General features: G+C 41.9%; 1 long non-coding RNA gene across 1 annotated transcript; it reads left to right on the plus strand.

Annotated features, from left to right (window-relative positions):
- The first annotated feature begins 14,315 nt into the window (after window positions 1-14,315).
- Window positions 14,316-20,682, plus strand: LOC137153999 (uncharacterized). Its single transcript, XR_010920016.1, has 4 exons — window positions 14,316-14,439; window positions 15,041-15,117; window positions 17,344-17,460; window positions 20,476-20,682. It is a non-coding gene; the product is annotated as an uncharacterized lncRNA (long non-coding RNA).
- Window positions 20,683-26,618: the final 5,936 nt, after the last annotated feature.

Raw genomic sequence — 26,618 nt, forward strand, 5'->3', positions numbered from 1 at the left:
CGCAGTAGTAAAAACTAGTGTGAAAAATGCTAATGAAGAGACCTAATCCTGCTCCTGTTGAGGTCAATGTGAATTTTGGCATTGACTTTAATTTGAAAAAGATTAAGCCCTTTCAGAAAAATAAAATAAAAATTAAAGCCAACATCAAAAATCTAAACAATAATTAAATAATATTTTTATAAAGGGAGTCATCATTTTACAATTTGTTTCAATGCCTGAAGTGCATGTCATTGAAAGCCTAGCAGATGAAAGTTTAAAACACAATTAGAAGGGAAACTAAGAGCTGGTTATGGACATACGGTCGATAGAATTATTAAGTGATATATAAGAATGTTGAAAAGATAGGCAACCAATGCAAACTAATGTACCATAAATTGGAAAAGCTTCATTATCAAATATTTATGGCTCTCTCTGCAGTGTTTGAAAAATTAAATTATTAAAAGCAAATATTGTAGCAAATAGGTTCCCATCCATCTCAATAAAAGTTACATTTCACTATCACTGTCACGTTATTACTTTTTTGCTTTCAGTCTTTTAAGATTGAAGAGAACGGTAACAAACTCCAGTAACAAATCAAAGCTTTTCAGTGTAATTTATTTGGTGAGTAATTTCTAATTGATTCAGACTGATGGTGCTGCACAGTTTGATGTATTGCTGAAGCGAGAGATACTTTGGACCAAGTAAATTTATAAGCGTCTCTTCTCCAGAGAAAAATGGCTGCTATATTTCATTTTGTCATTCTTAGCTGTAACAATGCACTTGTGTACCTACCTATGTGGACTCTTTTCTATTATTATTATTATTTCAAAAGAATACCAAATAGCATGTAAACCTGTCACCAACTCAGTTCCCTTCCCAGAGCAGAGAAGGAGAGAGAAATGCTGGTTGGAATCGCAAATGTGCAGCATTCTTGCAAAATGCAGAATTAACCTCTACTTGTCAGTGTGTATAAGTGTTGTTGCTAAGCAACATCATTTAGCCACCTGAAGGTTGGGGTTCAGATTTTCTTAATGTCACTGAAAATTATACTAAGGAAGTGACTTTGGGGTTGTTGCAGCTTGTTTGTGACATTACTGTTAGCGTGAAGATGTCTGTCCAGTTTTGCAAAAAGCCCTCACTGACTGCTTGTTTTTCTAAGTGATTATCCTATGTACGGATTGTAGTATTTTTATAATGAAGTGGGGGGGGGGGGGAGACATGAAAAAGATTTGGTATTTGATGTGTGTCTTGTCTGTGCTAAAGGTCAGAAGCACTTTGCTTCAGTTTAGTGACAAATTGCTTCATTTTACAGCAAACCAAACTATAGAATTTGAGAAGAATTGTCCCTGCGAAAACCTTAGAATTCTTAACAAGTAACCTGCCTGTCCCTCATTCCCTCCCCTCACCACTTCTCCCTACCCACAGCATTCAGGCATGTTTTACACTAGGCAAAAATCAGGTTTTTCTCCTTGCACCACCCCTACTTTCTTCCCAAAGGCAAAAGTCACTTAAGGCCAACACCTCAGGGGACCACTTTAAATGTAACAACTGCAAAAATTTTCTTGTTTTTTCCCAAGGTCCTTGAAACCTCTTGAGTCTCACCTGATTTTCCTGATGTAACAGTCACAGAAAGCCTCAGTCCTGCTCTAGCACCCTGCTGAGGTACAGCCTGATTGTTCCTGCTACTCCCTGCTGAGCCAGTCCCAGAGGATCGTCAGGCCTGCTAGCTGGAGAAGACAAAATGCCAAGAGACATGTGGGACACGTGGATTTGGAAAAGATGGCATGCTGCCTGCCTGACCTAAAGAGCCTCTAGAGACACTGCAAGCCCACCAGGAAGTGGCTAGATAATCAGGTAGGACCTGGGGGACAAAGTCCTGTGAAGCATGAGTGGTTTTGAGACATTTAAATAGACCCCAGGCCTCTAAGGCTCAAGTGTCTAGTATTTTCACAGTATGCTCTGGAAGTCCATGGGAAACAAACAGGGATGATAAATGGGGGAGGAGAGGCAAAAGGGAAAGGAGGTTGGCCAGTTTTGCAGAAATATTTGATTTTTGCAAAGTGGAAATGAATACCTTAGACAGCCTTTTCACGTGTGGTTTGAAAACATTGTGCTAATGAGTAGAGCTGCTTAAGTTCTTCATCACAAATAAATTCCCCAAAACATTTTTTGTTCGTGAATGATTTGTGAACTAAGTCAGATAGCTGCAAATGTGCTCACCGTTCACAAGCAGTCAGAGAATCATTTGCATGAGCAATTTCTGGCCTGAGGATTGTTCATGAACCTTTTGCTTTGACTGCTCACTACACAACTGGTCATCTGAGACATACAGGGGCTATATTCCCAAACTGGTGTAAATCAGCATAGCTCCATTTGATTTTTACACGCGTTGAACATCTTGTTCATGGAAATGCAAGGCTTCCTTTTTAAACAGAAGAGAAAATATGGTGAAACTCATCCTGGTTCAGGAGGCCAGCACACTGCTTATGCGGCATCTAGCCCTAATTTGTGAAGATTTTAAATTGGGCATAGGCCTCGGGCTAGGCTTATGCACAAGTGAAATTCACCTGTAAGGAATAACACCCCAATACCTTGCTCACACAAACATAAGGGTTCCTGGATCAAGAGCAGCATAAATACCTGTGCATGGAACTGTTTGTAAATAGCAAATAAAAAGCAGCATGGTTGAACTGAAGAGCTATCTGGAATAAAATGTTTATGAATAAACTTTTTTGTATTCAACCACGTCCCCTAATGGGAAACCAATAATGTTTTGTGGTTGGATAGTTTGGTACTTGAACCTAGATCATGTATCATTCCCAATTCAACTCCCACCAAAAAAAAATCACTGGTGACAGGAGAGTCACTGTGCTTGTTCCAACATGTCAAACCACAGTGATACTATAAACTACACTTACAAGGTTTGCTATGGTATGCACCAGTGCCTTTAAAGGTTTTTTTTAAAACAGAGCCTGACAAACTGCTAGCACCAATTGCCAGCTCAGAGAGGACTTCACAGCAGGGAGATCCAGATGAGTAGTTTAGAAATCATGGGCAGAGGGGGGCTTGTGTTAGCTTTGTTATCCCTGTCAGGTTTCATCTCAGCATTGGGTGGTCCCATCCATCAGTTTAAAGCACATCAAGGCCTGAGGGGGCATTTCTTCCCATGAAGAATCACCAAGGGGATTTCAGATCCAGATCCCAATCCAGCCTTGTGCGCCGTTACTGGCGTGTGAGGCATAAATCACTCATGCAACTTGGCATGTAATATTGGGGATGTTAATTGAGACTTATGCTGCAGCATGTGGCCCGGGAGGCAGCAGAGCGACAATTAAAAATAAAGAGTTGGAGGAAATGTTTCTTTCTTCCTGCATATTGCTGCGTAGTATTGGCATCACACCTTGATTTGGTGTCAGTCCAGTGGCATTGAATTATTGAGCTCTTCTGATACTTTGTATCATGCTAAGCAGCAGCAGGAATAGCTTTTATGGATGCCAGGTGCAATAGAAGGTAGGAATCCTACACCTAACCTTGGTAGTATGTTTACACACAGTGACACTGGGCAATTTCCATTCATTAGTTAATTTTTTCCCCCTATCTCTATTTTCTTATTTCCTTCTTCCTGTGATAGGTAGGTTAGGGGGTTATTGCTAATATAACAATGCTTCTCACCTACACTGAATAAATCCTTTAATCAATGGATCTCAAAGTGCTTTATAAATATTGAGCTTCACAACACCTCTGCGAGTTAGGTATTATTATGCCCTGGGGAAACTGAGGCACAGAGGTTAAATGTTTTGTCCCTGGTTACACAGCAAGTCAGTGCCAGAGTTGAGAACAAAACCCAGGAGTCTTGACCTCCAGTCCCCTGCTTCAGTCTCTAGACAACACTTCCTAATGTTTAATCCTGAAAATATACCTCAGTCCTCTTCAGGACTGTGAGATGCTTACTGGTGATTTGTTCAGACATAGCAGGCAGCTCTGATGATCGACATTTGCTTCATACTGGGAAAGGCAATTGAGATGGAAAACAGTAGAGAGAGGAAGAAAACAGAAAAGAAAAATCACTATGAACAACGTAGTGATTTTTTTCTGGGATTTTTGTTTGTTTCTTTTTAATTTGGTCATTTTTCATATTTCCCATCCAGTTGTGGAGTTGGTTGAAAAATAGGGGGAGAGGATGGAGAAAATATTACAAACGACTTCATGTAATTTTTCTTTTTCACTAAAGTTTCAAAACAGTCAAAATTTTCCTCTCAGCTCTATTAAACAGCCGTGTTTGCCATAAATGGGTGTGAGCAGATTCTGGGATTGGGGGGCATAACTGGGTTTCCAGGCCATTTGTAATGATTCCTGGTACTGGCAATGCCATAAGTGCCTAAAGTTACCTAATATTCTTACACCCATAATATATTAAAGCAAATGAGGATGAATGATTAAAAACAAAGTACCCTGCAGGCAAGGTTTCTTTTATTTTTTGTATGAAGTCTGGAGAAGATGCACTGGCATTTTTGTTTTGTTTTTTGTTTTTTACTAAGAAAACAAAGGCGGTTTGAAAGGAAGAGTGAAGATGATTGGTAGAACTGATCAGAAAAATCTGTAAAGGAAACAGGAAACTCTCTGGGAATCCCAGCCGCCCCTCCACTAGCAGATACAAAACTATGTACCTTAAATATTTTATATATAAAGTCCGATGTTCCAGCCTTCACAAGTATGTCAGACAGCTGCCACCTCCTTTGGTACTTCATCCAGGCTACTTTTAAAATGTCTGAAACGAGTGTATACCTTGTGTTTGCTAGCAATAGCAAATAGTGTGGCATTCAACATCAGATATAGGGTTCTGTTGTATATTTGCCTATATTTTCCATATCTCCCTGCAGTGTATGGAATCCTAAGTAGCCCTTCCCAGCTTCTCCCTACAGGTGTCAAACAAATTACCTTCCCTCATAAATTCCCGATTCTTTAGGTAAGATGAGTAACTGTTGTCGTAGACTGCAATGACAGGAATCTGGCACGTTACCATGCTGAGACTAAGTTTCAGGAGTCAGATTATGTGTATGATTTACAAGGCCACCACAGCCAAACAATATCCTAAACCTGAGGAGGCTTTTTAGCTCAGGAAAATGAGGCATGCGGAGAAGTAGTGAGTGACTTGCTGAAAAATCACACAGCGGATGAGTGACAGAGCCAGGAGCAAAACCTTCCGATTCGGGGCTTGAAGTTATACCATTTCTGAGTTATCAATCCCTTCATGCATGTTCTCTGTGTACAAGACATTTACATTTATTTAAACTGGTTCTGCACCTGGCCCCCCTTTAGTCTCTCTGGGCCAAGTCTTTGGAATCCTATCTCCCTGTCCTATGTGCTAAGCTTTAGACCCCAGTGATTTCAGGCTTGTGTGGGATGAAGTTAAATATGGGTTGGGAATGAGAGATTGCTTCCTAAGGCTACAGCATGGAAAGAAATGACTCTACTCCTTGACTAACCCGGTACTGTTAATTTGTCTGTATTTCTCTTTAACGCCTAGGTCTGGCTCTGTAAACAGAGAGTGTTGTACACATTTGTGTGTGATTGCTGTACAAAGATCAAATGTGCACCGCTGCAAATAAGCGCAGAGGCACTCAAACAACAAGCTATTTACCCAGCACTGTCGCATGGTTAATTCACTCTCACAAACAGAGAGCAACTTCCTGACCTTTACCCAGAATGCCTGGCTTTCTTAGTGCCTTATCTTGTTAGGAGCCTTGCAGGCTCAAGCCTTCAGTGATGTTAGACCCCTTGTGTGCGAACACAGACAAATGGGTTGTAAGGCATGTACTCTGTTTAATACAGAAAATCTGTCTGACTGGTATCAGGACTGTTGCAGGGTGAGTTTTTTGGGAACTGGCTGCTTCAGTTAAAAAAAAATGGTACTAGAAACTGTCACAACTTGCCAAGAGTTGTTCATTCAGCAGAGCAGAGGGTCTGCTCCGGCCCCAGCCACAATTACCATTTTTGAAGGTAATTTAGCTCCCGTGAAAGATGCTGCACATACAATAGTGCAGACCCCAGTCTGCTGTTTATCCACAAGGCTAACTTGGTGTTTACCTCAAAGAGCTAACTCATGTTATAACTATAACTTGCCTTGTGTACACTAAGATTTTAAAACATGTTGGTTAATATGTTAGCTGACATGTTAAAATGCACTAGGGAAACCGTTTCCCTAGGGAAGACAAGCTCATCAGGGCCTGATTCTCAGTTACTGAATTCTGGTGCTTAGGGCATTGATGGGTAATGGGGTGGCAGAGTAGGCTTTGAGCTATCTTGGCTCTCCTCTTCCTATATTCTGAGGCTGTGCAGAGAGTCCTGCCCACCCCCTAGTGTAAGTTAGGGCAGCCCTACAGACCTTGGGAAGCAAAGAAGGGCCATAACCAATTAGTGATAGTTATGTGGAAGCTTTTGAGTTGTTATGGTATTTGGCCTCACTTCACAGTGACCCCTGTCCAAGTAAAGAGATGGTGACAGCTTTCAGTCACTACAGACCTGGGCTAGACTCGAACTGGTGATCTACAGAACAGGTGAAAGGTGATAGAATAACTGTTAAAAGTAAATTTCAAAATAGAGTCCTATGACTGTTTTGTGCTGAATGCTTTTTGTCTTGATGTACACCGTCTGCCTTCCAGAGCAGGGACTGTGTCTTACTATGTGTTTATACAGCTCCTAGCACAATGCGGCCTTGACCCTGATTAGGTCCTCTGGATGCCTGCTGTAATACAAATAATAAGACTGCAAATTGCGGGAGTAGAGGAGACACCGCACCTAACCAATCTTAATCTAACCTTTCTTATGGTCAGTTCCCCGACAAATTGCATTAGCAGATCCAGACCAGTGTAAACCACAACACCGTGGGCCATCCCAGCTGCCTGGAACTGCCCTGGAGCGATGAGGCCCATAGGGAATTAAGTGGGTCACATTCATGTAATATTTTGTAGTGGACTGGGGATACTTTTCCACATACGCTTCTTGGTTTTCTGCTTTCCACCTCCCCTGCTCCTGGCCTTTGTGCAAGGGTGTGTAGTGCACCCGGCTCTCTGCTTAGTCATGGAAGCAGTGTAAGGGCAGGTCTACACTACCTCTTAAGTCCATCTAACTTTCATCACTCAGGGGTGTGAATATGACACCCTCCTGAGCGACGCAGCTTCCAACAACCTAAGCGCTGTCCACACCGGCGCTATGTCAGTGGGAGATGCTCTCCTGCCGACATAACTGCCACTTCTTGTGGAGGTGGCATAATTATGCCAAAGGGAGAGCGCGCGCCCGTCGGCATACAGCGTCTTCACCAGACGCACTACTGCAGCGCAGCTGCGCCAGTGTAGCACTCCTAGTGTAGACCTGCCCTAGGAGTCAGCATCTGCTGGTGCCCTCCTTACATCCCTGTTAAAACCCCAGTGATGGGGAAGAAAAAAAAAGAAATAGTGGGAAGAGGCAGATAGAAGGTAAAAAGCAATAGTGGAGGAGGATTTACAGCATAGATTTTTCTTCTAGGCAGTTGGCTTGGTAGTGCAGTGAAGATGGCGCACAGAAGAGAAGCACAGAAGTTGACGGGAGTTTTTGCGTACTTTTGCATAACTCCCATCGACTGCTGCCGAATCACCAAGGTAAGTGTAGACCAAGCCTAAGAAAGGTTAGGTGACTTATAGAGGGAGTGGTGGTATGAAAAACAGCCGGTTTTTTTGTTCCACACTCAACTCCCCTTCATGACCCACTGCAAGTGGACAAAGTATTTTGTGCAATATTGCTGGTTTGTTAATTAACAGGCAGTATTCTAAAGAAGCTTAATTGCTGAGAAGTATAGTATAGTTCTCCTGCCTAAACCAAAAGGATGGTGGAGGTGCTATTATGATAGAATTCAGGATTTATAAAAAAAAAAAAAAAAATAAGAGACCATTATAGATATAGAGTGCGCTATTGTAACTATTGAGTTATCAAGTACCAGGTTTGGTGTTCGCCACCAAACCAGGAGGGGTTAAATTTAGAATTGGGACACAGCTCAACTAGGATCCTGTTCACTGTCATACTATCTTCCTGTGACATTGCAACTGCTCCAGAAGCCGCTCTGATGGCAGGATCTGTAATCAGGGGAAATTTTACCTGTGTTATTGGCCAGAGAGAACCCCACCCAACCCCTGTGAAAATATTCTTAAATTTTTTCTTTAAAACAAATAAATACGGTATCTTTCTTGTCCAAATCCTATAGCTAGGGTACAGGGAGATAAGGAGAGACAAATAAATCTCCTCTAAAGTAGCAAAAGATGTAATTGGGTGGGGGAAAGCTAATAATCTCTGCATTCAAGCCTCTTTCCTAACTGTGTTTGAGTTTAATATAAGCAAGCAGCATAGCAGGGATTACAGAATTCTCTCAGTGCACTGGAAGGACAGGAATTTTTCTTTTCATACATCATTTACAAGCAGCTGCAATGACTCCACAAAGTCAATACAACTCCGTAACACACAGAAGCAGAATGTACGAAATTTTGAAAAAGGATATTTTGTGGCTGTTGTTCTTTTTAAAGTTCTGCATTGTCACGCTTCAACTGTTTGGGGATGGAATCAAAGGGCCAAGGGAAGGGCAGGGGGTTGTTTATTTTTGAATGTTAATATCTAGCTCTCCTGTCAACTACCAATGTTCTTTGTCTATAGAAGACTGGCACATATGCAGATAGCAGGGTGATTTGACATTTATTTAGTAAGTACCTGTTTGTTACTGAGTTGAGGTAGGAATTTCAGCAGGTAACACCAGAATCATTTGTGAAAATTTCCAAGGAAATAGTTAAATGACAGATGGCCATTCAGAAACAGATCTCTCTCCTCACTGGCTCAACCAACTTGTGCCCCAGAGGTGTAGGCAACATGTCACTCTTGCTGCTGTCCCTCCTCATTGCCACCAGGAACACATTTTCAGCTGGTGCTCAACCTGGAGATATGATAGAACAGTGCCGCCAGGGAGATAGTAAATGTGTGAGGTAGGAGGAGCTGCTAGGATCCTAGCTGCCCCTAGGAAGGAGTTTCTGGAGCTCTCCATCCTCCCTCCAGGCAGAAGCTGCACCACCCTGTAATGCTCTTGGGAATCTGGAAGAAATAGTCAACAGGAAACGAATGTATGGGGATCCAGGAGAAACAGATCTTTGTCCTCCTAGCAGTATGCAGTTGGCCCACTGGGTATGCAGAGCTCCCACATTGTGGACACAAATCTTGTAGAAGTGAGGAAGCTGAGGAGAAGCAGAAAGAACCAGGAAAGGATTGGAGCAGAGAAGAAAGTAGAAACTGTGAAGGAAGAGGAGAACTAGCAGAGAAAAGAGACCGTAAGTAAGTAAAGCAGAGGGACAGAAGCAAAAGGAGAGCTATGGGTATGCAAAGAGAGGAAGGCAGTGACATTGGAAGCATGTGGGAAAGCAAGAAATAGAGAGAAGAGGGAAGAAACCAGTAAGAAAAGGAAGCAGAAGCAGAGGAGGAAAATGGAGGAGAAAAGTCAGAAAAGAGAACAGGATAATTAATAATCCTTAGCACTTGTATAGGGCTTAATAATTCCAAACCACTTACAAACATTAGCCAGTGAGTTAGGAGGAGAAGCAAAACAGAGATGGGGAGAGAGGAGGAGAAATGATCTTCCCATTGTCCGACTCCAGCACAAACAGAAGGTGCTGTCGCATGAGCTCCTCAGGCAGGGGATCAGAAATTGCATCAGAAATTACATTAATCAGCAGGCTAGGAGCTGGAGGCTACAAGGATATGTTTTTGAATGGCTCTTTTTGCATCTCATCAGCTATAGCTACATCTTAAAGACTGTGGAAGATAAAGCTTCCTCCCCTTCCCCCCTCTCCAAGCTATACACACCTTACAGTTTCATGGTTTTGTCTTCATAAACGTCCCGTCCAATAACCTTAAGAAGCTTTTACCCACTTGTCACCAACAGGTCTGAAACAATACTACCACTATCTTGTTCCCCCCAGAAATCCCAATCCTTGGAGAAATGGGCTTCATTTGAGTGACTCTCTTTTTCCTTTCCCTTATGCTGCATTCCACCCTGGCACAATTTTGCATCACCATGTGACACTGTGAAGCATCATGACTGATCCTGCTGTTCCTGTGCTACTCCAATCCCTGTTACCTACCTCATTTCATTACCCTGGTTCTACCTGAACTATTGCATTTTCCCATAAGTATTCATCAGGATTCTGTGCAATGCTCATGGATCCAGCCATATATTATCCTATTATGTAACTGTTGTTAATTATCATTAACAGCAGTCAGAGCGGTTCGAAGCTGCATGTGATGTGCTGAATTTCAGGAAGTAAAAAGCTTTTATTTTGAACATGATAAAAACCTTTGTCTGTCTTTATTAAGATCATAACAGTACGTGTTGCTAATTTCGGAACAAGCTACTCATGCTACCTTGTCATTTCAGTTTTCCAGACATTTTGTTCTCAGTGTGGTTAAAGTTTCTTTTTCCCCAGCCCACCACTTTTGACCTCTAGAGTATAGCAAGTTCCTCAAAGTCAAATAAGATAAACACAGGGGCAGACTGCCAAGGAGAGATCTAATTCAAGGACAAGATTTTTAAAGGCACATAGGTGCCTCAGTATGCAGGGCCCTAAAGAAAACTATCAATGGGACTTAGGCACCAAGGTGCTTTTGAAAATCACACTAGGTGCCTGATTAGGCACCTTTAAAAATCTGGCCCCAGGTGTGACGTACCGGGGTGCAGTCTAGACCAATGTAGTTCAAAAGGGCCACCAAGCAACAGTGACTTTTTCCAGGCCAGCCCTTGCTGGATTTGAACCAAGTGGGTGAAAGCTAACAATTTCCCCATCCCCACCAACCCATATATATTATTGTGCATTAGAAAAACTTAATCGGGCAATAGGTGTCATATAAAATACAACATAGAAGTTAAGTGCACATCCTACTAAGATTCTTGCCCGCCTAGTGTGTGGTAGTCTTCATGCTTTTTATTGTCACACAAGTGGGGTTCTGGCAGGCTGAGCATGCAGTCTGAAGCCATGCCTTCCCTTTCCACCGACCCTCTTCTGTGTGCCCATAACACGTTCCCTTTATTCAGTTCTATAACTCTTTTGGTTGGGAGGATCTATTTTGCCAGTGCCAATATTTATACCAATGTTTCTTTCTGTCTATTTTGCAATGTACAGCTATTTGTTGAAACAAGCTCTTAGCAGCAATAAAAAAGATGTGGAGCTAGAATAATTTGTCTGGAGTTTGCTAATGTGAAGCACCATCTGCAGTGCAAAGTAGGCTAGTAAGTAATAGGATACCCACTGCTTACTTTGGCTCATAGGTGGCAGCAAAATCAATTAGCTCCTTCTACCCATAGGAAGTTATTGACTTCTATCCACTTTAGAAAGAAATGTGTCTTTAAATTGGTAAAGCTACAAAATGTATGGTTCATGCTGTGCTGCAGGAAGTTCCTTTGTGTGCCTTGTATCCCAGCTCTTTGCAAATTTATATGCCCGGTTATTTTTTTTAAAGCAGGCAGAAACTCCACTGGTACAGAAATATCTTCTTCACTTGGGCTGCTAAATTACATTCATGTCTGAAGGTACCTAAATTACCAGGTGTTAATACTACTCACCTCTAATTACTATTTCATAAAACTCAGTCAGCAAAATTTCTAATGAGCAGTATGAAGCCCATAGTACTGTGAACAGTGGGGAGTTGAGTTTTTTTACATATAGACACCCGCAAACTACTAATTTAACACAGTATGATCCACACACTATGCATCTGGCACCATGTCAGACAAGAATATGGGAAGGAAGGAAGGAGGCCAAAATATTACAGCATGTAGATCAATGCATATGGTAGTAGGAAGTCATTGAATTGGAACTCATCTTAATAAGCTGCCTCTCACCTTTTGTTGTTTAATGGCTGTTTATTATACTAATTAAACTGCGGTCTGAGCTCTGCAAGGTAATGAGGATCTTCCCCCTACTGGTGTCAGAATATCTGCCTGTTTGCTGATACTTTATATAAAGGCAGGTTGGGGACCAATTAGTGGAAATTGACTAGACCATGGTACTTGAATAAGTTCATTCACACTGGCAGTGGGCTGAGTTTTGAAGATGACTGGATAGTTATAGAAGCTTGGACAGAGGCAGTGATTTGTGCAGAATGCTGTAGATTGGACTATTCTTTGGACAAGTCCTCAAAGTTTGTTTATGGAGCTTATATTCCAGTTTTTCAACAAATGAATATAGCACTTGATTAGACTACGGAAAGAGATTGCAGTTTGTAGGCTAAGTGCTGCATGCACTAAGACAATTTATGTCTGGGGTTTTACCAAGGAGCACATTGGGTGTGTCTTGTATATGTTAGTGCAAATAACTTGCATACATGGGTCAATTTTCCCACTGAGTTTTCTGATATCTAGTGAACCAGTTTAATTTTGTAGAATATAGATGGGACAGGTTTGTGTTTCTAAGCACTTGTGGTTGACAAAATTTTAATTGAATATGTAATGAGTGTTGTATTAGGTAATTATTTGACCCCCATGGCAATGAAAAACTGAATTCCATTATGCTCTGGTATTTTACTTCTGATTCAGATGTTCCTGACTGCTCTGTGTTCTGAATACATGAAGTCATATTAACCCAGGATTTGGTATCACAAATTAACCCTGACCAGAACTTGAATGGGAGTCCTGTGGGGTTAACTCCACATTGCTGCAGAAAGAGGTGTTGGTGATACATTGGAGGTGATGTCTTTCAGCTTAGATGTAAAACCAAGGTGCTGGCCATTTATCATTAAAGAAACTACGGATTGTCTCAAGCGTAAGGGTATTAACCTTGATGTCATGGACAAATTCCAGTTTTTCTATTTACTTTATTCCTACGTGAGTTCTTCTTGCAGTTTCGACAATATGTGATCTTCATCTTCTGTCTTCAGCTATTGTATAGCATTTCAATGCTCATTTAAACAGATGCTGTCATTTACCCTAGAATTGATTGCATTTCAGAAGTGAAGGAGTGTATGTAGTTAGTAAGCCCCTTTGCAGTAAAAGATGCTATATATGTGGAATATATTATAATTCCTTAGTTATGTCTTAGGCTAGAATTTGGATCTCCGTATTGGTTGAAGATAGTATATCAGCATTTCTGGCGTGGTAATGGTGACTTTTTTTTTTTTTTTTTTTTTTTGCTAACTACTAAATCCAGTGCAGAACACTTTCTGTATCCAAATATCTGGAATGGCCCACTAACAAATACATCATTTATTAAAGTACTATATAATAAATAGTATCAAGTGTTATAGCTTAAACAGGACTCTGGGCACATTGGCACAGGATAATACATTCTCTACTGTTGAGAGGTGGATACAATATGATTGCAGAAATAAGTGATATGATAAAAAGGTGAAGACTGAATGACTAAGGTGTGATTCAAAGGAATAAGAGATGAAACAGACAACAATCTAATGATACAGTAAATAGATGGGCTAGGATAGGGGAAGCGATAGGGAATCTAGTTTTTCATCAATATGTCATTGGTTCAAATCCAGGCTACAAACCAAATTCTGTCCTGACATAAATCCCATTTAACCCCATTGACTTTGATTACTAGGCTCTGACCCCAATTCAGTGATGATTCACGTTCATTAGTGAACCTGAGCAAATAATTGATAATGAGTAAATGACTTTTCAGGGTTCACCTGTTTTTCCATGCATAGACAGATCACAACTCCTGATTTATTCATTATTTTCAAATTCAAATGACTATTCCTAAAGTGGTGGGGGAGGAATCCACTATACTTCGACAGTTCCAGTCATTACAATCTCATGGCTTTTAGGTGGCCTATGTGAAATAAAGAGGAACATAGGAATTTTCAGACTGGTTGCCCATCTAGTCCAGAATCCTCTCCATCTAGTCCAGTGGCTATGGCCTGCTGCTTCAGTGGAAGGTACAAAAAACTCTGCAGTAGCTAGTTATGGAATAATGTCCTCTTAGGGAAAGTTTTCTCCCTAACCTGCATCAGTCAAATTTTGGCTTATGCCCTGAAGCATAAGGGTTTACTTACTAAATTTTCACTAAAAACAGAATTGCTAACAGTACAATTTATTTTCTTACTGACATATTAAGGCCCTGTGTGATGGGGTGTCCATGGCACACTAGCCTGTGAGTGGGTTAAGGTAGCTAGGGGGGACAATTATCTGCCTAGGCTGCACCTGGAGGAGGAGACAAGGAGCAATGAGGGCTAATTTAAAGGGAGAAGCTCACCTGGAGAGATGCAGGCAGAGCTTGTATAAAGCCAGGTAGCTGAGGGCAGGAATAGGTTGCAGAGAGAAGGTCTATAGTCATTCTCTCTGACACTAGGAGAGAAGTGAGTTTGGCCCAGAAGGAAGGGAATACCTGGAGGAGAAGGAGCCGGCCAGAGGCAATGTAGGGAGCAGTCCAGGGAAACAGTAACAAGGTGGGAGACAGTGCAGTGCTGGTTGTAGGGTCCCTGGGCTGGAACCCAGAGAAGACAGGCCTGAGTTCCCCTAGCAGCCATGGGGGAAGTGATATCATTAAGGGGCAGTGCATTGGAAGACTGCCTGGGATCGTTGGTACAGAGAGACTTTGGTCCCAAAAAAAGGGGAAAACAGAAGGCCAAGCCACAAAGAGGGAGCTTTCAAGTCCCAAGAGAGGAAATGAACGTCTGCAGAAAGAGGCACCCAACTGGCAACGCTAATCTCCAGCTGTGGCCACAAGGAGGTGTTCCAGTGATGCGTAGAGTACCCCGTGACACCCTGGTTCAACTTAAATGCTTAGAATGAAGCACCTGATTAAGGGCTTTTCTGAATAGGGAGAGATTTAACCATGTGGGTAACTGACTTCCAGGGCCTAACAAAAAGGGTAACCAATGGAAAAGATATGGGTATATGAAAGAGTGAAGCAAATCCCAGATTTCAGTCCAGTTTGTAGACTATGTCACAAAACCATGTTCATAATTTGCATATATTTTTAGCGGTGTGACTACTGACCAGTTGTTGAATGAACCAGGCAACTGAAATACCCTCTCACCCTTACAGAGATGAAGCCCTGCAGAACAGGAGTATGGCATATGAGGAACTGTCAATTGCTGATGCCTGTTAGAAAGTTTTAAATGGTGAGTCAGATTTAGTTTGGCCCCCGGTCATTTCAAACCCTGATCAAGTTACTGCATTCCTTCTCTCCCTGCCCAAATAATACATTCTTTCTGCTCTTAAAAATGAGCTACAGCAAACCTGCCAAACTGGCAGGAGGCAGAAAAGAAACCTTAATCAATATTTCAATCAGCCACCTGTGGGTGACTGAGAACTAGTAGTTAAGGTTTCTCTGGGGTAAATAAAAAGCTTCTTGTTTTCTTGCTTTGAAGAAATAGCTGTCAGAAAGTTTTGCTTCTTTGGGAATTTATTTTCTTGTATGAGCGCTAATATTCTTCAGCAAAAAATCATCCCATGTGAATTTAGTCTTAGCTTTAAAAATAAAACATAATCTACTTAATTTTGGCTGTTGGATTTAAAGGGGAAGATAGGGTTTTTTATGTATTAGACTTCCAGCTGGTATAAATAAACACAGCTTCATCAGTTTTAGTGGAGCTATGCTGACTTATATCAGCCGAAGATCAAGTCCAGATTCTTGCAGAGAAAGGCTAGCTTGTTCACAGGTTGTACAAAAACTCTCATCTCTTCTCCTGGAAATGGTTGTTCTGCTGTCATATATTCTACTGCTGCATCCTCACTAACTTGAATGGGGTTATTACGGTGCAACTCTGCAGAATTTGGCAAGAGATGTGTACACCACCAAAAAGTCATCTGCCAGATAGCAAACAGTGGTAACTTGAGGGCTGGATGCACAAGAGAAGTTAGGTGTTGTCATGCCCCCAGCACCATCACCTCCTCCTCTGGCCATATTTTGAATGGGGCTTAGGTGGGAGATAAGTATCTGAATGCCTAGATGCAGGAATATAGGCACCTACAGAACTTTTACCTGGAAAAATTAGACACCTGTGGCTGACCTGTGCTTGGGCTAAGGGGCTGTCTAACTGCAGTGCAGACATTCTGGCTTGGGCCGCAGGGGGGCTCTAGGACCCTCCCATCTTGCCGAATCCTAGGATCTGGGCTGCAGCCCGAGCCCAAACGTCTACACCCCAGTTAAACAGCCCCTTCGCTCAAGCCCCGCGCACCTGAGTCCGACAAGACTGCAGATAGCACCGCATGGTAACTACGGGCAGTTGTTAACCTTTCAATGGCAGCCAGTGAATCTCCAGGCTGGTTACTTAGTTTTGTTTGTTTAAATCAGTCTTACTTTCAGCTGCAAATCTTAAACTAACATTCTGAACTCCAGGCATAACAGGATCGTTTACCTCCATACACTTTTCAAGACTTCATCCTGGAAGAATTGACTGGCTTGTCCTTTGAAATCTGCCAGCAAAGATAATTACTGAGTGAAACTTCAGTCTCTATCCAAGGGAAGCAAGGCCACTCAATAGCACCCATCATGGCAGAGCTGCAGGGTTACAGCTGCCTGTAGACAAAAACAGAGAATGCAGACTGTCTATCGCTGTGATCCTGCAATTGACCCTGTGCATGTATGTGGGTCTGCCAGCAGAGCCCCATTGCGGAATCAGAGCCTCGGTGTGTGAAGATTGATTTTACTTATTTCCTGATATTGATATTAGGCTATTGTTTGATTTCATCTGTAGGCAGAAAGCCAGAGAGACCCAGAAACAGGTGCATGCTGTGCACAGTATATTTCATGCCTTTCTAGTCCAGTATAAATGTCCCACTACTCCACCCAAGGCTACAAGGCCCCTTTTTGGCTAAAGGTGATTCAGCTAACTGTAACAGAACTGTGTCCATGCTAACAGTGCAATGTGTGCCTGCGATGAGAAAAGTGTCACAAGAATATTAACCCATTTATCCAGTGGCACTTTGACCATGTAAAGGCAAAAGCTGCCACGCTATGTGAATTGCTGCACTTGAACATGGTGGAAATCCATTTGGCTTTGTGTGTTGCTATACTAGGGGGTAATTGCTATACATGTGTCTAGCCTGTCCCTAGCCATTGAATGAAAAGTTCACTTTACTACTTCTGCCAGTCTGGCACCCTTCAATAGCCCTAAATTCACTTAAAATAATAAGAGGCGGTGTGGATGTTTTGAATATTGGTGAAAGATGGTAGGAAATACCTCTGTAAAGAGGTGGTATTCCCTGCTTTGCTCCTAAAACAGCAAGCAAATACTGGAAATGTCCTGTTTCCCCACATCTCCACACCAGCCTGTCTTTATTGCTAACTTAAATACCAATATGATATCCCGAGCATAAGTTTCTACTGATCTTGATGTACCTAGGGATTTCTCAGAGGGACTGGCTCTGTCCCAGCCTGTATTTCCCTCTGCCTGACTCAGAGCTTCCAACCCTTCATACTCTGGATTACAGCTATAGAACCCACCGGACCTGACATCAATGTGAGTTTACAAAAATAACTGCATCTGGTATGCAGGTATCTAGCACCTGACATCAGAGTCAGACAGCAAAGAAAAAGCCCTGACTGCAGGGTTGTAGGGTCTGTGACACTCTTACAGAGTCCAAACACAAGCTATTCATTTTCATATGCTGTGTCTATATGTGTAGGGGGAAATTATCCACATACATGATCATCCCTGATGTAATTTGCTATGGGATTTCTAGGTTTCCATTGCAGGTTGGATAGAGGTTCCAAGTGTCTCACGGTAAATTTTTGTGAGGTGTTCACTGTTTTTCAGGTGACACTCCTAACCATATTCCCTCTTCCATTTTTTAAAATCTTTAGTTCCAAACACAACTCAGACAGGCTAATGCGAACAAAGGGCATTAACTCTAGTCATTTTTACTGCATCATCTGTATGTGACAGTCAGCTGCTAAACTCTACCATACAGAATAAAGAGAAAAGATGGAGGAAGATATTGTGAGATGGAGTCTCAAAGTGATCTCTCCAGTGTTTAAAAAAACAAAATGAAGAAAACATAAATTGATTTTGGTTTTGGTTTTTGCAGAAGCAATTCGGTTATGAGCACATGTCATGGCACAGGATTTTGCCACTGTATGTCTGTAATAGTATTTGGCTGTAATGACCTTTTGATCTGAAGTTAAAAATATATTTAAGGATTTTAGTTATATCCTAACCAGGTCTCTCACTGGTAAAGAAATCTTTTTTCTGTAGTCCTCCTATCTGCCAACCGGCTGGCAGAGAAGGGGAAAATAATAAGTTTTAATTATATCTCCCCAAACAAGCAGATTTGAAAGCAATGCAGAGATTACACGAGAATAAAATCCCTTCAAGCATTAACTGTCGCTGGTAAAAGGATGTTAGATATAATCCTATAAGGTTAGATGTCCAGACATTCTGGTTAAACCAGGACAGTCTAATTCTTAATTTAACGTTCTGTCATCATGATTATTTTCTTTGGGAGGCTCATGTGTCATATTTTCCTTTGTGCCACACTCAAGAGTGGCCCAATCATGAAAATAACACTTTAAATCATCATGCAGCTTTTCTCCTCCAATTACATCAACCAGCATCACATGTCAAAATGCATCGCACATCCAAAGGCAGAAGAATTATACATTAGAAAGGAATAGATAAGCAAGACAACAAAAAGAGAGTAATAAGGAAGAGCGGGGAAAATAACTCCAGATCTATGCATGTCCCTTTTGTGGGAGAAGATGCATGTGACAGTACAGAATATACTTTTCATTTCACATTACGTAGAACTTGAATCAAATCCATTCCAAAACCCTTCAGGTGCTGTCCCCTCTAAACACTAAGCTATTGGCAGGAAACTGGTATGTGAATGCCAGTGGCATATCAGATAGTTAGAGGGGACGATTTTTTATTCCTCCTATGAGCTTTCAAATTCCCTCAAACAACAGATGGGTGAACCAAACCTGGTGGAATAAAACAAAGACTAATCCTGTTTTGAGATTCAAAAAGTTTGATCACATTTACAGAATATTTCCCATGTCTCTGCAACTTCTGATTTGAGTCAGGAAGAGAAGAATTGGTTGAAAAAAAACCTCATGTTTTTTCCAGTCAAAACCAGGATCAAAACAGGATAGAAACTCATGTGAGAGAAGCTAATTATTTGTGATCTCTAGACTAAAAGGTTCAGAAAAGCATTTTAACTTCTCAAGGAGTTTCTGATTCTGAGACTTTTCCTCTCGCACATTCCTCCACCCACTCCAGGGGTCTCAACCTGCAAGTTGTTGAATGCTCTCATTTTCCAAATTCACTGGCAGGTTAGAGCACTCATCACCTCAAAGGAGATGCTACCACCTGGCAAGATTGGATTTGAAATGTACAGTGTGTCATGCTCACAACTGTAAGTGCCTACTTTGGGGTGGACGATCGGAAAAACGGGGGACACCCCAAACTGGTGGTGTGTTCTATAATTAGATTTCACCAAGCCAGTAAGAAATGTGAACACCTGGATCACTGTACCAGTTTTACCATGAAGTCAGAGATAGTCCCCTTAGGATCTCCAGTCTATCTTGCCACCCAGACAAATTGAATTTTGTGATAAAAGATTTTTCAAACCAGACATCACACCACATTAAGTTTCTCCCAGTCCCAGAAAACCAGTCACTTACCCCAGATCATTTGATACTCTAGACCTCACGCAAAAGACAACGCTGGCAGCCAATTCTATAGTAAACTAACAATAGGTTTATTAGCTAAGGAAAGGAAATGAGTTAGTGAGAGGTTAAAGTGGATAGAATATATTAACAGGTAAATCCCAGTTTGTAACTCCAAATGGTGGCAGTGATGTAATAATCTGCCAGTTTCCCAAAAGTTTTTCTGGGCTACCCAGAATAACTCCAGGGATCTCCATCTTCTCATTCAGTTATTCTGTCCTGTTAGAATCGAAACAGTCAGGGATAAAGGATCTTTCTTTGAATCCAATTATGTAGTATCTTCACACAGAAAGCAAGGTAACAGGCTCTTTACCTACCTGGATTTTTCTTTTGATGTTGATGGGTGAGGAATGCACTTAGATTTTTGACCTCTGACCACATACATAATGGCCACTTACTTTGAAATTAGCATTTACTGTAAAGTCCTTCATTAGCATTTCACAAGATTTCTTTGATGTGTAATTTAGTTACAGGAGTTTACCACGTAAATGTTTGCTATTACATTATGACAAGAACAGATAAGTGAAAACAATGCAACAACCATCCTATTAGTTTTCGTGAAATTTAAACACTCAATACGCTTTTATACATCTAACCTATCCTTTGATCTACACAAGTGAATTGACTTGAATACACCCTGGCATGAGCTGGTCAGCCAGTGTCACACAGTGGTTTAGAGAAAATTTAACGGGTCATGTAAGCAGTTGACTTAAACCAAATAATTTGTTCACTTTGAAGCCTGAATTTCTTTAGTGAAATATTTCAATATCACTTATCTCTTTCTGTTACATGCATCCCACTGGTTCAGCATCTCTACAACCAAGTCAGGCCTGACTTCTGTGGTTTATCTAGAGTTTTCCAAATACCTGTACATAGATTGTGTCCACAGAACCAGCCTTCCTGCTGGGATGGAGGATTCCCTGAAGGCTTCAGCTTGGTCTACCGGTAGGGTAGACAATCGTTACTTTAGAATACATCTCTTTGAATGAAGAATAAGTCTCATTCTTAAATTGAAGTCACACGTTATGCCTCTGTTATGCCTATGCGGCCCCACTTAGCTTTAGGTATTGGACAGGGCACAGTTTAAAAAAAAAAAAGCATAATCTAAGTGCATATTTCAAGAGACTCGTTTCAGGCCTCACTTGTCAGAGACAGAATATTGCTAAGAGAAATAAAGATCAGATGTGAACAGAATATTACCACTCTGGGGAGAAAAAAGCACTCTCTAACAGTAGGTAGTGTTTCTGACTGGCTCCTTATGAGCCAGTAGGCAGTGACACTTTTGTAACTCCCTCACCTCCTCGCTCTTGGAAACTCCTGATCTTTAAGCACACATCCATCTTTGATCTAAGAAGGGTATAGTAAAAAGGGTGTTGTATTAGTAAAGCAATGAGCTCTGTTCTTCCTTCCTACATATGTGGCACTGTCGCTGATGCTAACACATAGTGAGGGCTGAAGGATGCCTTCCCCTATATGAGCACAATAGGGAATAGAAGGAGCTCTCTGCACCCTGGGGGCCAGGCTGCCGTAAACTTGCTGCCAGTTCCGGGGAGTGCAAGGTGGATTGAGCAGCTAGCTCATGTGCCAGTGCTAGCAGCCTTCAAGTGGTGTGTGAATAGATGGATCAATGGCCTGTCCCATTGCCTTGGCTGAGCATCAGTTCCTGCCAATGTTCCTCCAATGACCTGAAGACCTTATGTCTTTAAGGTATAATGTTTCCAAACTGATACACCCATAATCTTCCACTGCCCACCCCCAATCCTGCTCACAAGAGGCACCATTGAGCCCATAACAAGAGAAGAATAGGCTGTTTTGATGAATGAGAGATTTAATCAGTTTGGTGTCTTGCCACCACTTTTGATCCCGTTATGTGTGTCAATGAGAAAAGTCTCCTACACTGGCCAGGCAGATTAAATCACAAAATGCTGGGGGGAAACTTAGCAAACATGTCACGCTTATGAAATGTTGCAATTCTGAAGTTTGAACCTTTTATCGCTAGCTGGAATAACAAGTGAAACCTGCAGTAGGCCTACAGATAACGGGGAGTAACCCACACCAGTGCCCACCACTGACCTCCTCACACAGGAATCATAGAATCATAGAATATTAGAGTTAGAAGGGACCTCAGGAGGTCATCTAGTCCAATCCCCTGCTCAAAGCAGGACTAACCTCAGCTATATCATCCCAGCCAGGGCTTTGTCAAGCCTCAGCCTAAAAACCTCTAAGGATGGAGATTCCACCACCTCCCTAGGTAACCCATTCCAGTGCTTCACCACCCTCCTAGTGAAAAACTTTTTCCTAATATCCAACTTAGACCTCCCGCCCTGCAACTTGAGACCGTTGCTCCTTGTTCTGTCATCTGCCACCACCGAGAACAGCCTAGCCCCATCTTCCCTGGAACCCCCTTTCAGGTAGTTAAAGGCCGCTATCAAATCCCCCCTCATTCTTCTCTTTCTTCCCCCTCATCCTCAGCCTCTCCTCATAAGTCCTGTGGTCCAGCCCCCTAATCATTTTTGTTGCCCTCCACTGGACTGGGTTTAAGCGTCTGTGAGCCAAATTGTGCTTTCACTTACACCTGTGTAACTGCACCACCGAACAGTGTAGCTAAAAGTAGAATCTGGTTCTTTGTTTTGATTTCAGTTAGTGTCTTGTGAGCTTTATCTGTGCGGATGTTAGTAGTCTACTTTGGATCCCGTTTATTATATTGGTTCTGGTATTTTATTTGCCTGTGATATTTTCTGGTTATAGTTTATTTTTTTATATGCCTGTGGAACCGAGAAGTAAAAATTATTACTTACGCCCCTTAAGATGATGGAGGTGGCAGGATCCTCTGATCCGGAGGGTGGAATGGATATGGCGCTCCCAGCGCTGCTGCATACAAATGACGGTGAACAGATTTAGAGATAAGGTACAGCAAGAATCCTTATCAGTCACTAAGCAGGTTCCCTGCAGTAAGTGCAGCCCCATCAGCTCTGCTGCTAGTAACTCAGCCATAGTGCTGTTGGCTGGGCATTGCCTTCAAAAGGGATGCGTCTTCTGCATCCCACAACCCCATTCCAAGGTTGAGGGAGAGTCCTGGGGCACAGTCAATGAGGATGTTTTTGTGAACCTTTAAATGTGAAAGGCACTATTCAGAAAACCAAACACTTATTGCTCCAAGCTTCAGGCTGGACTCAGGCACAACAGTTTGAATAACCACCAGCAGCTGCTCCTCTCCTGGCCTTGGCTCAATCTTAATTAAAGGCAATGGAGGGAGAAGAATTAAGTACCACTGCAGGCACAGATGCATCCATTTTTCCCCCTGTGGCATTGCCACTTTGCCACTTGCTAAATGAATAGCCCATGTTGACTCCTTTCCCCATCTTTGATATAGGAAAACAAGACGGACTCTCGGACTCTGCTCTTATCCCAGAGCAAAACAAACAGTCAAACTTTTTAATAGCCAACTAATTAAGTGGGGCAGTTAAATGAGACCAAAACAGAGTTGGCTAGTGGCTTATTGAACCTGGATTATTAGAGCTTTCCAGGTTTTCATCCGAGAGAGAGTGAGCACACGCACTCCTCCCTCGCTCAGCTCACCCTGCTGTTAATGATACTACTTTGCTGTGATAGAGCCCATTCCATCCAGGGATCTCAGGCACTTCCCAAATATTAATTAAGCCTCACAGCAGACCTGTAAGGTAGATATTTTTAGCCCCATTTCACTCTTGAAGAAACTGAAGTGGTTAACCGAGACTGTAACTTCCAAGGCACAGAGTCCAGGGCTACTGGGATGTAAAGTGCCAATCATGCCTTTATGTATATAATGATAATAAATGTGCTTGAGGACACACACTGAATTAATAATAGACTCAGAAATACAACTAAGTCCTGATTCCCAATCCCTTTTCCCCCGCTCCTCCCACCCCCACCTCCAACCACTAGGCATCACTCCATCCCACTCTGAGGGCAAGGTAAACATCAGCATTGCTTCTTAGTTGCAAGAAGCAGTGTTAACCTTTACCTTCCCTCTGTGCTACTTGTGAGGCACAAGATTATTGAATTCATAGAAATGAGCAACACTAATTAGGAAAAATCCAAAGTACATTTTGGTTTTTAAAATACAAAGGCAGTTTTGTACAGCTTTTTGAGTGACAAAAACACATGCTCAGGGGCAAGGGTAATGCTGCTGCTAGAGCAGCTTGCTAGAAGGAAAAAATATGCTTTGTGATTGGGCAGCACCATGTGCTTTCTAATTTATATGCATCCAGAGTGTTCATCAGCTGCAATGTATGAATGAAATCCCTGCCCCACTGAAATCAGTGGGGGTCTTTCCATTAACTACAGTGGAGCCAGGATCTCACCCTCCCGCCCCCTCCCCCCCCCCCATTTCAGCTACATCCTAAAGGTGTGCATTACTGAGAGTACCCATATGAGCTCGTTACCTTCCCTCTATTTCTCTCCCAGTGAGCATCGTGTCTTTACCCTTCATGCGGCCATCTGACTCTTTCCTCACTCTCTCCCATTTTACACCATTGATTCTAGTGGAGTTTCTCCTAATTTATGCTGGTGTACGTGAAAGCTTAAGCAGGGCCTTAGCCTGCAAGTAGTGTAGCACAGGGAGTTTATCTTTTATTTGTCTGTTAAGTGTGATGCACATTTAGGTGCTAAATACATAACAGGTATAGTGAAAAATAACACTGAGTCAGCTAAAGAAGTCTCTCCAGCAAGAAAATTCCACCAAAGGGAAACAGACGATTGAAAAGCATGGCAGTCTGAACATAGCAATATTAGGGATGATTAATAGCACTGTAGAAGGTCATGGCAGGAGCATAAAGAACACACTGTGGAAAACACAGAGATTCCCATGAAAAAAAATGTGGTTGAGGTTTTAAAGAAGCAGGTCTTGGAAACATAACTAAGTAAGTAGCATGGGGAGTGTGAGAATATCAATGAAGAAATTAAGCCATCAGCATAAATAAACAGGCCGCCATAGCCTAGAAGGTAGATACAAGACCAGGGAGTCAAACAAAGATATCATGGAATAGTCAAGAAGAAAGAGAATCTGTGACTGAATGGTAGCAACCAAGAGTTGGAAAAGGAATTTCACACTAAGGAAACATTCAATTGGTGATGGACAGGACTGGGCATCAGCTGAGTTGAGATATACTTACTGTAAAACACAGGTCACAATCAAAGAGGAATCATAAGATCCTTGGCACCAATACAACTAACATCAGCCTCTAAAAATTATACATGCTGGAGCTGCTAGTTATATGCCTAGGGATTTTAGTTAAACCATACAGTATACATACTGTAAATGTGCCCAGGGATGAATGCATTATGGATAGAGAGCTGTTCTCTCCATTCCTGAAATCCTTCACTTGAAAACCCATAAATGAACTGTAGGAGGGCCTTTTGAAGCAGGCAGCTGTAATTTTTGGGTTTGCTTTTAAGATGTATCATTAGCAAATACTTTTCTTTTGCAACTAATAGTCCTTGTGGGATGTATTTGGATATGTAACAAAAAAAAAGGGGGTACTCAATATCTGTGCAATAAAACTTGCTTCTGTCACTTGATGTATCCACTTCTAATACCCTGAATTATCAAGCTCTTCAACAATACTGTACGGCCATGTATGCCTGCCTCACTGCTTTCCATAACCAAGACTGCAGAATATTTTACTGATGGAAAATGATGTGGTGGCTGAAGAGGTGATGCTATATATAGTTCACAGTACATATATCTGAGAGGACAGTTTGGCCCAAAGGCTATTCATGTAACCAATTAATAAAAAGAAATTGCCTTGTCACGATTAAGATGAGCAATTATTCAGCAACAAAATAATTGGGAATAAGAACTACTTTGCTATCCAGGACTCTCAAAGCATAATTACAAACATGACTTGATGTTTACAATGCCCCTGTTAGGCTGATGACGTTATATCTATTTTTACAAATGGATACACTTAGGCACTGTATTTGACAATACGCTCTAGGTCTTGCAGCAAATATTTGGCCCAGCCAGGAATCCAATCCAGAAGTCCTGACTTCCAAGAACGACAGAGGAATAGATAGGAGAAGATCGATTAGCAGCTAGTTGTATTATCATGAGACTGGATGGAGGAAAGAGTGGCCTCTGGCCACTATTTTTGTAATCTCATCCATAGTAAACATATTGAGTAGGTAGAACCCTAAATAAGTGGGGATGCAAGGGATCCTAACTACCTTTATGCCTGATCCCAAGAGGTGCTGAACTCCCACACACCACCACCATTGAAGACAATGGGCATGATTCAGAGTTTGTTTATACCATTTCTGCACCAATGAAACTTCTTGGATGTTGATAGAATTGTTCCTAATTGGTTCCACTGTAACTGAGCTCAGAGTCAGGCCCAGTCAATCCAATGAGCATTGCAGATACTGAGCACCTCTCAAGAAAAGCCTACAAAAATGTTAGTTCTCTCCAGTGTCTTGGGAAATTTCTTTTTTTTCCTGGGGAAAAAGACTCTCATTTTAAGCCCTGGGGATTTAGGGCTCAATCTTGGAAGATGCTGAGTACCCTGGCCCTGCTCCAACCAAGCACTTCAGCACATGTTTAACTTTAAGCACACATGTAAACCCATTGACTTTATTGGTGGAATCTCACAGGATCGACCCCTGCAAAGTTTGCGTTTATTTTTTCTTCAGAGCTCTGTGCCATAACAACCTGACCAGGGGGCTTTAAATGACTGGAAGAAATCTGTGATTTCCTGAGAATCTGCCCTTACAAATCATTATTTTCCTGAGCTTGCATTTGGGGAAAGCTTGATTAGGCCTGTTTGAGCCAGACAAATCTCATGACTTCGTTTGGGCTGGCCCCCAGGGTTGCCTTGTTCTGAATATAGGGTCTGATAATAGGTTGTGAAGGCATTCATTATTTCTTTGGTACTTGGTGTTGTTTTGTGTGTTGGAGGGTGGACGGCTTTAATC

Source organism: Emydura macquarii, unplaced genomic scaffold (genome assembly GCF_026122565.2).
Source record: "Emydura macquarii macquarii isolate MOO-44397 ecotype Brisbane River unplaced genomic scaffold, CSIRO-AGI_Emac_v2 contig_1253, whole genome shotgun sequence".
Taxonomy (NCBI): Eukaryota; Metazoa; Chordata; order Testudines; family Chelidae; genus Emydura; species Emydura macquarii.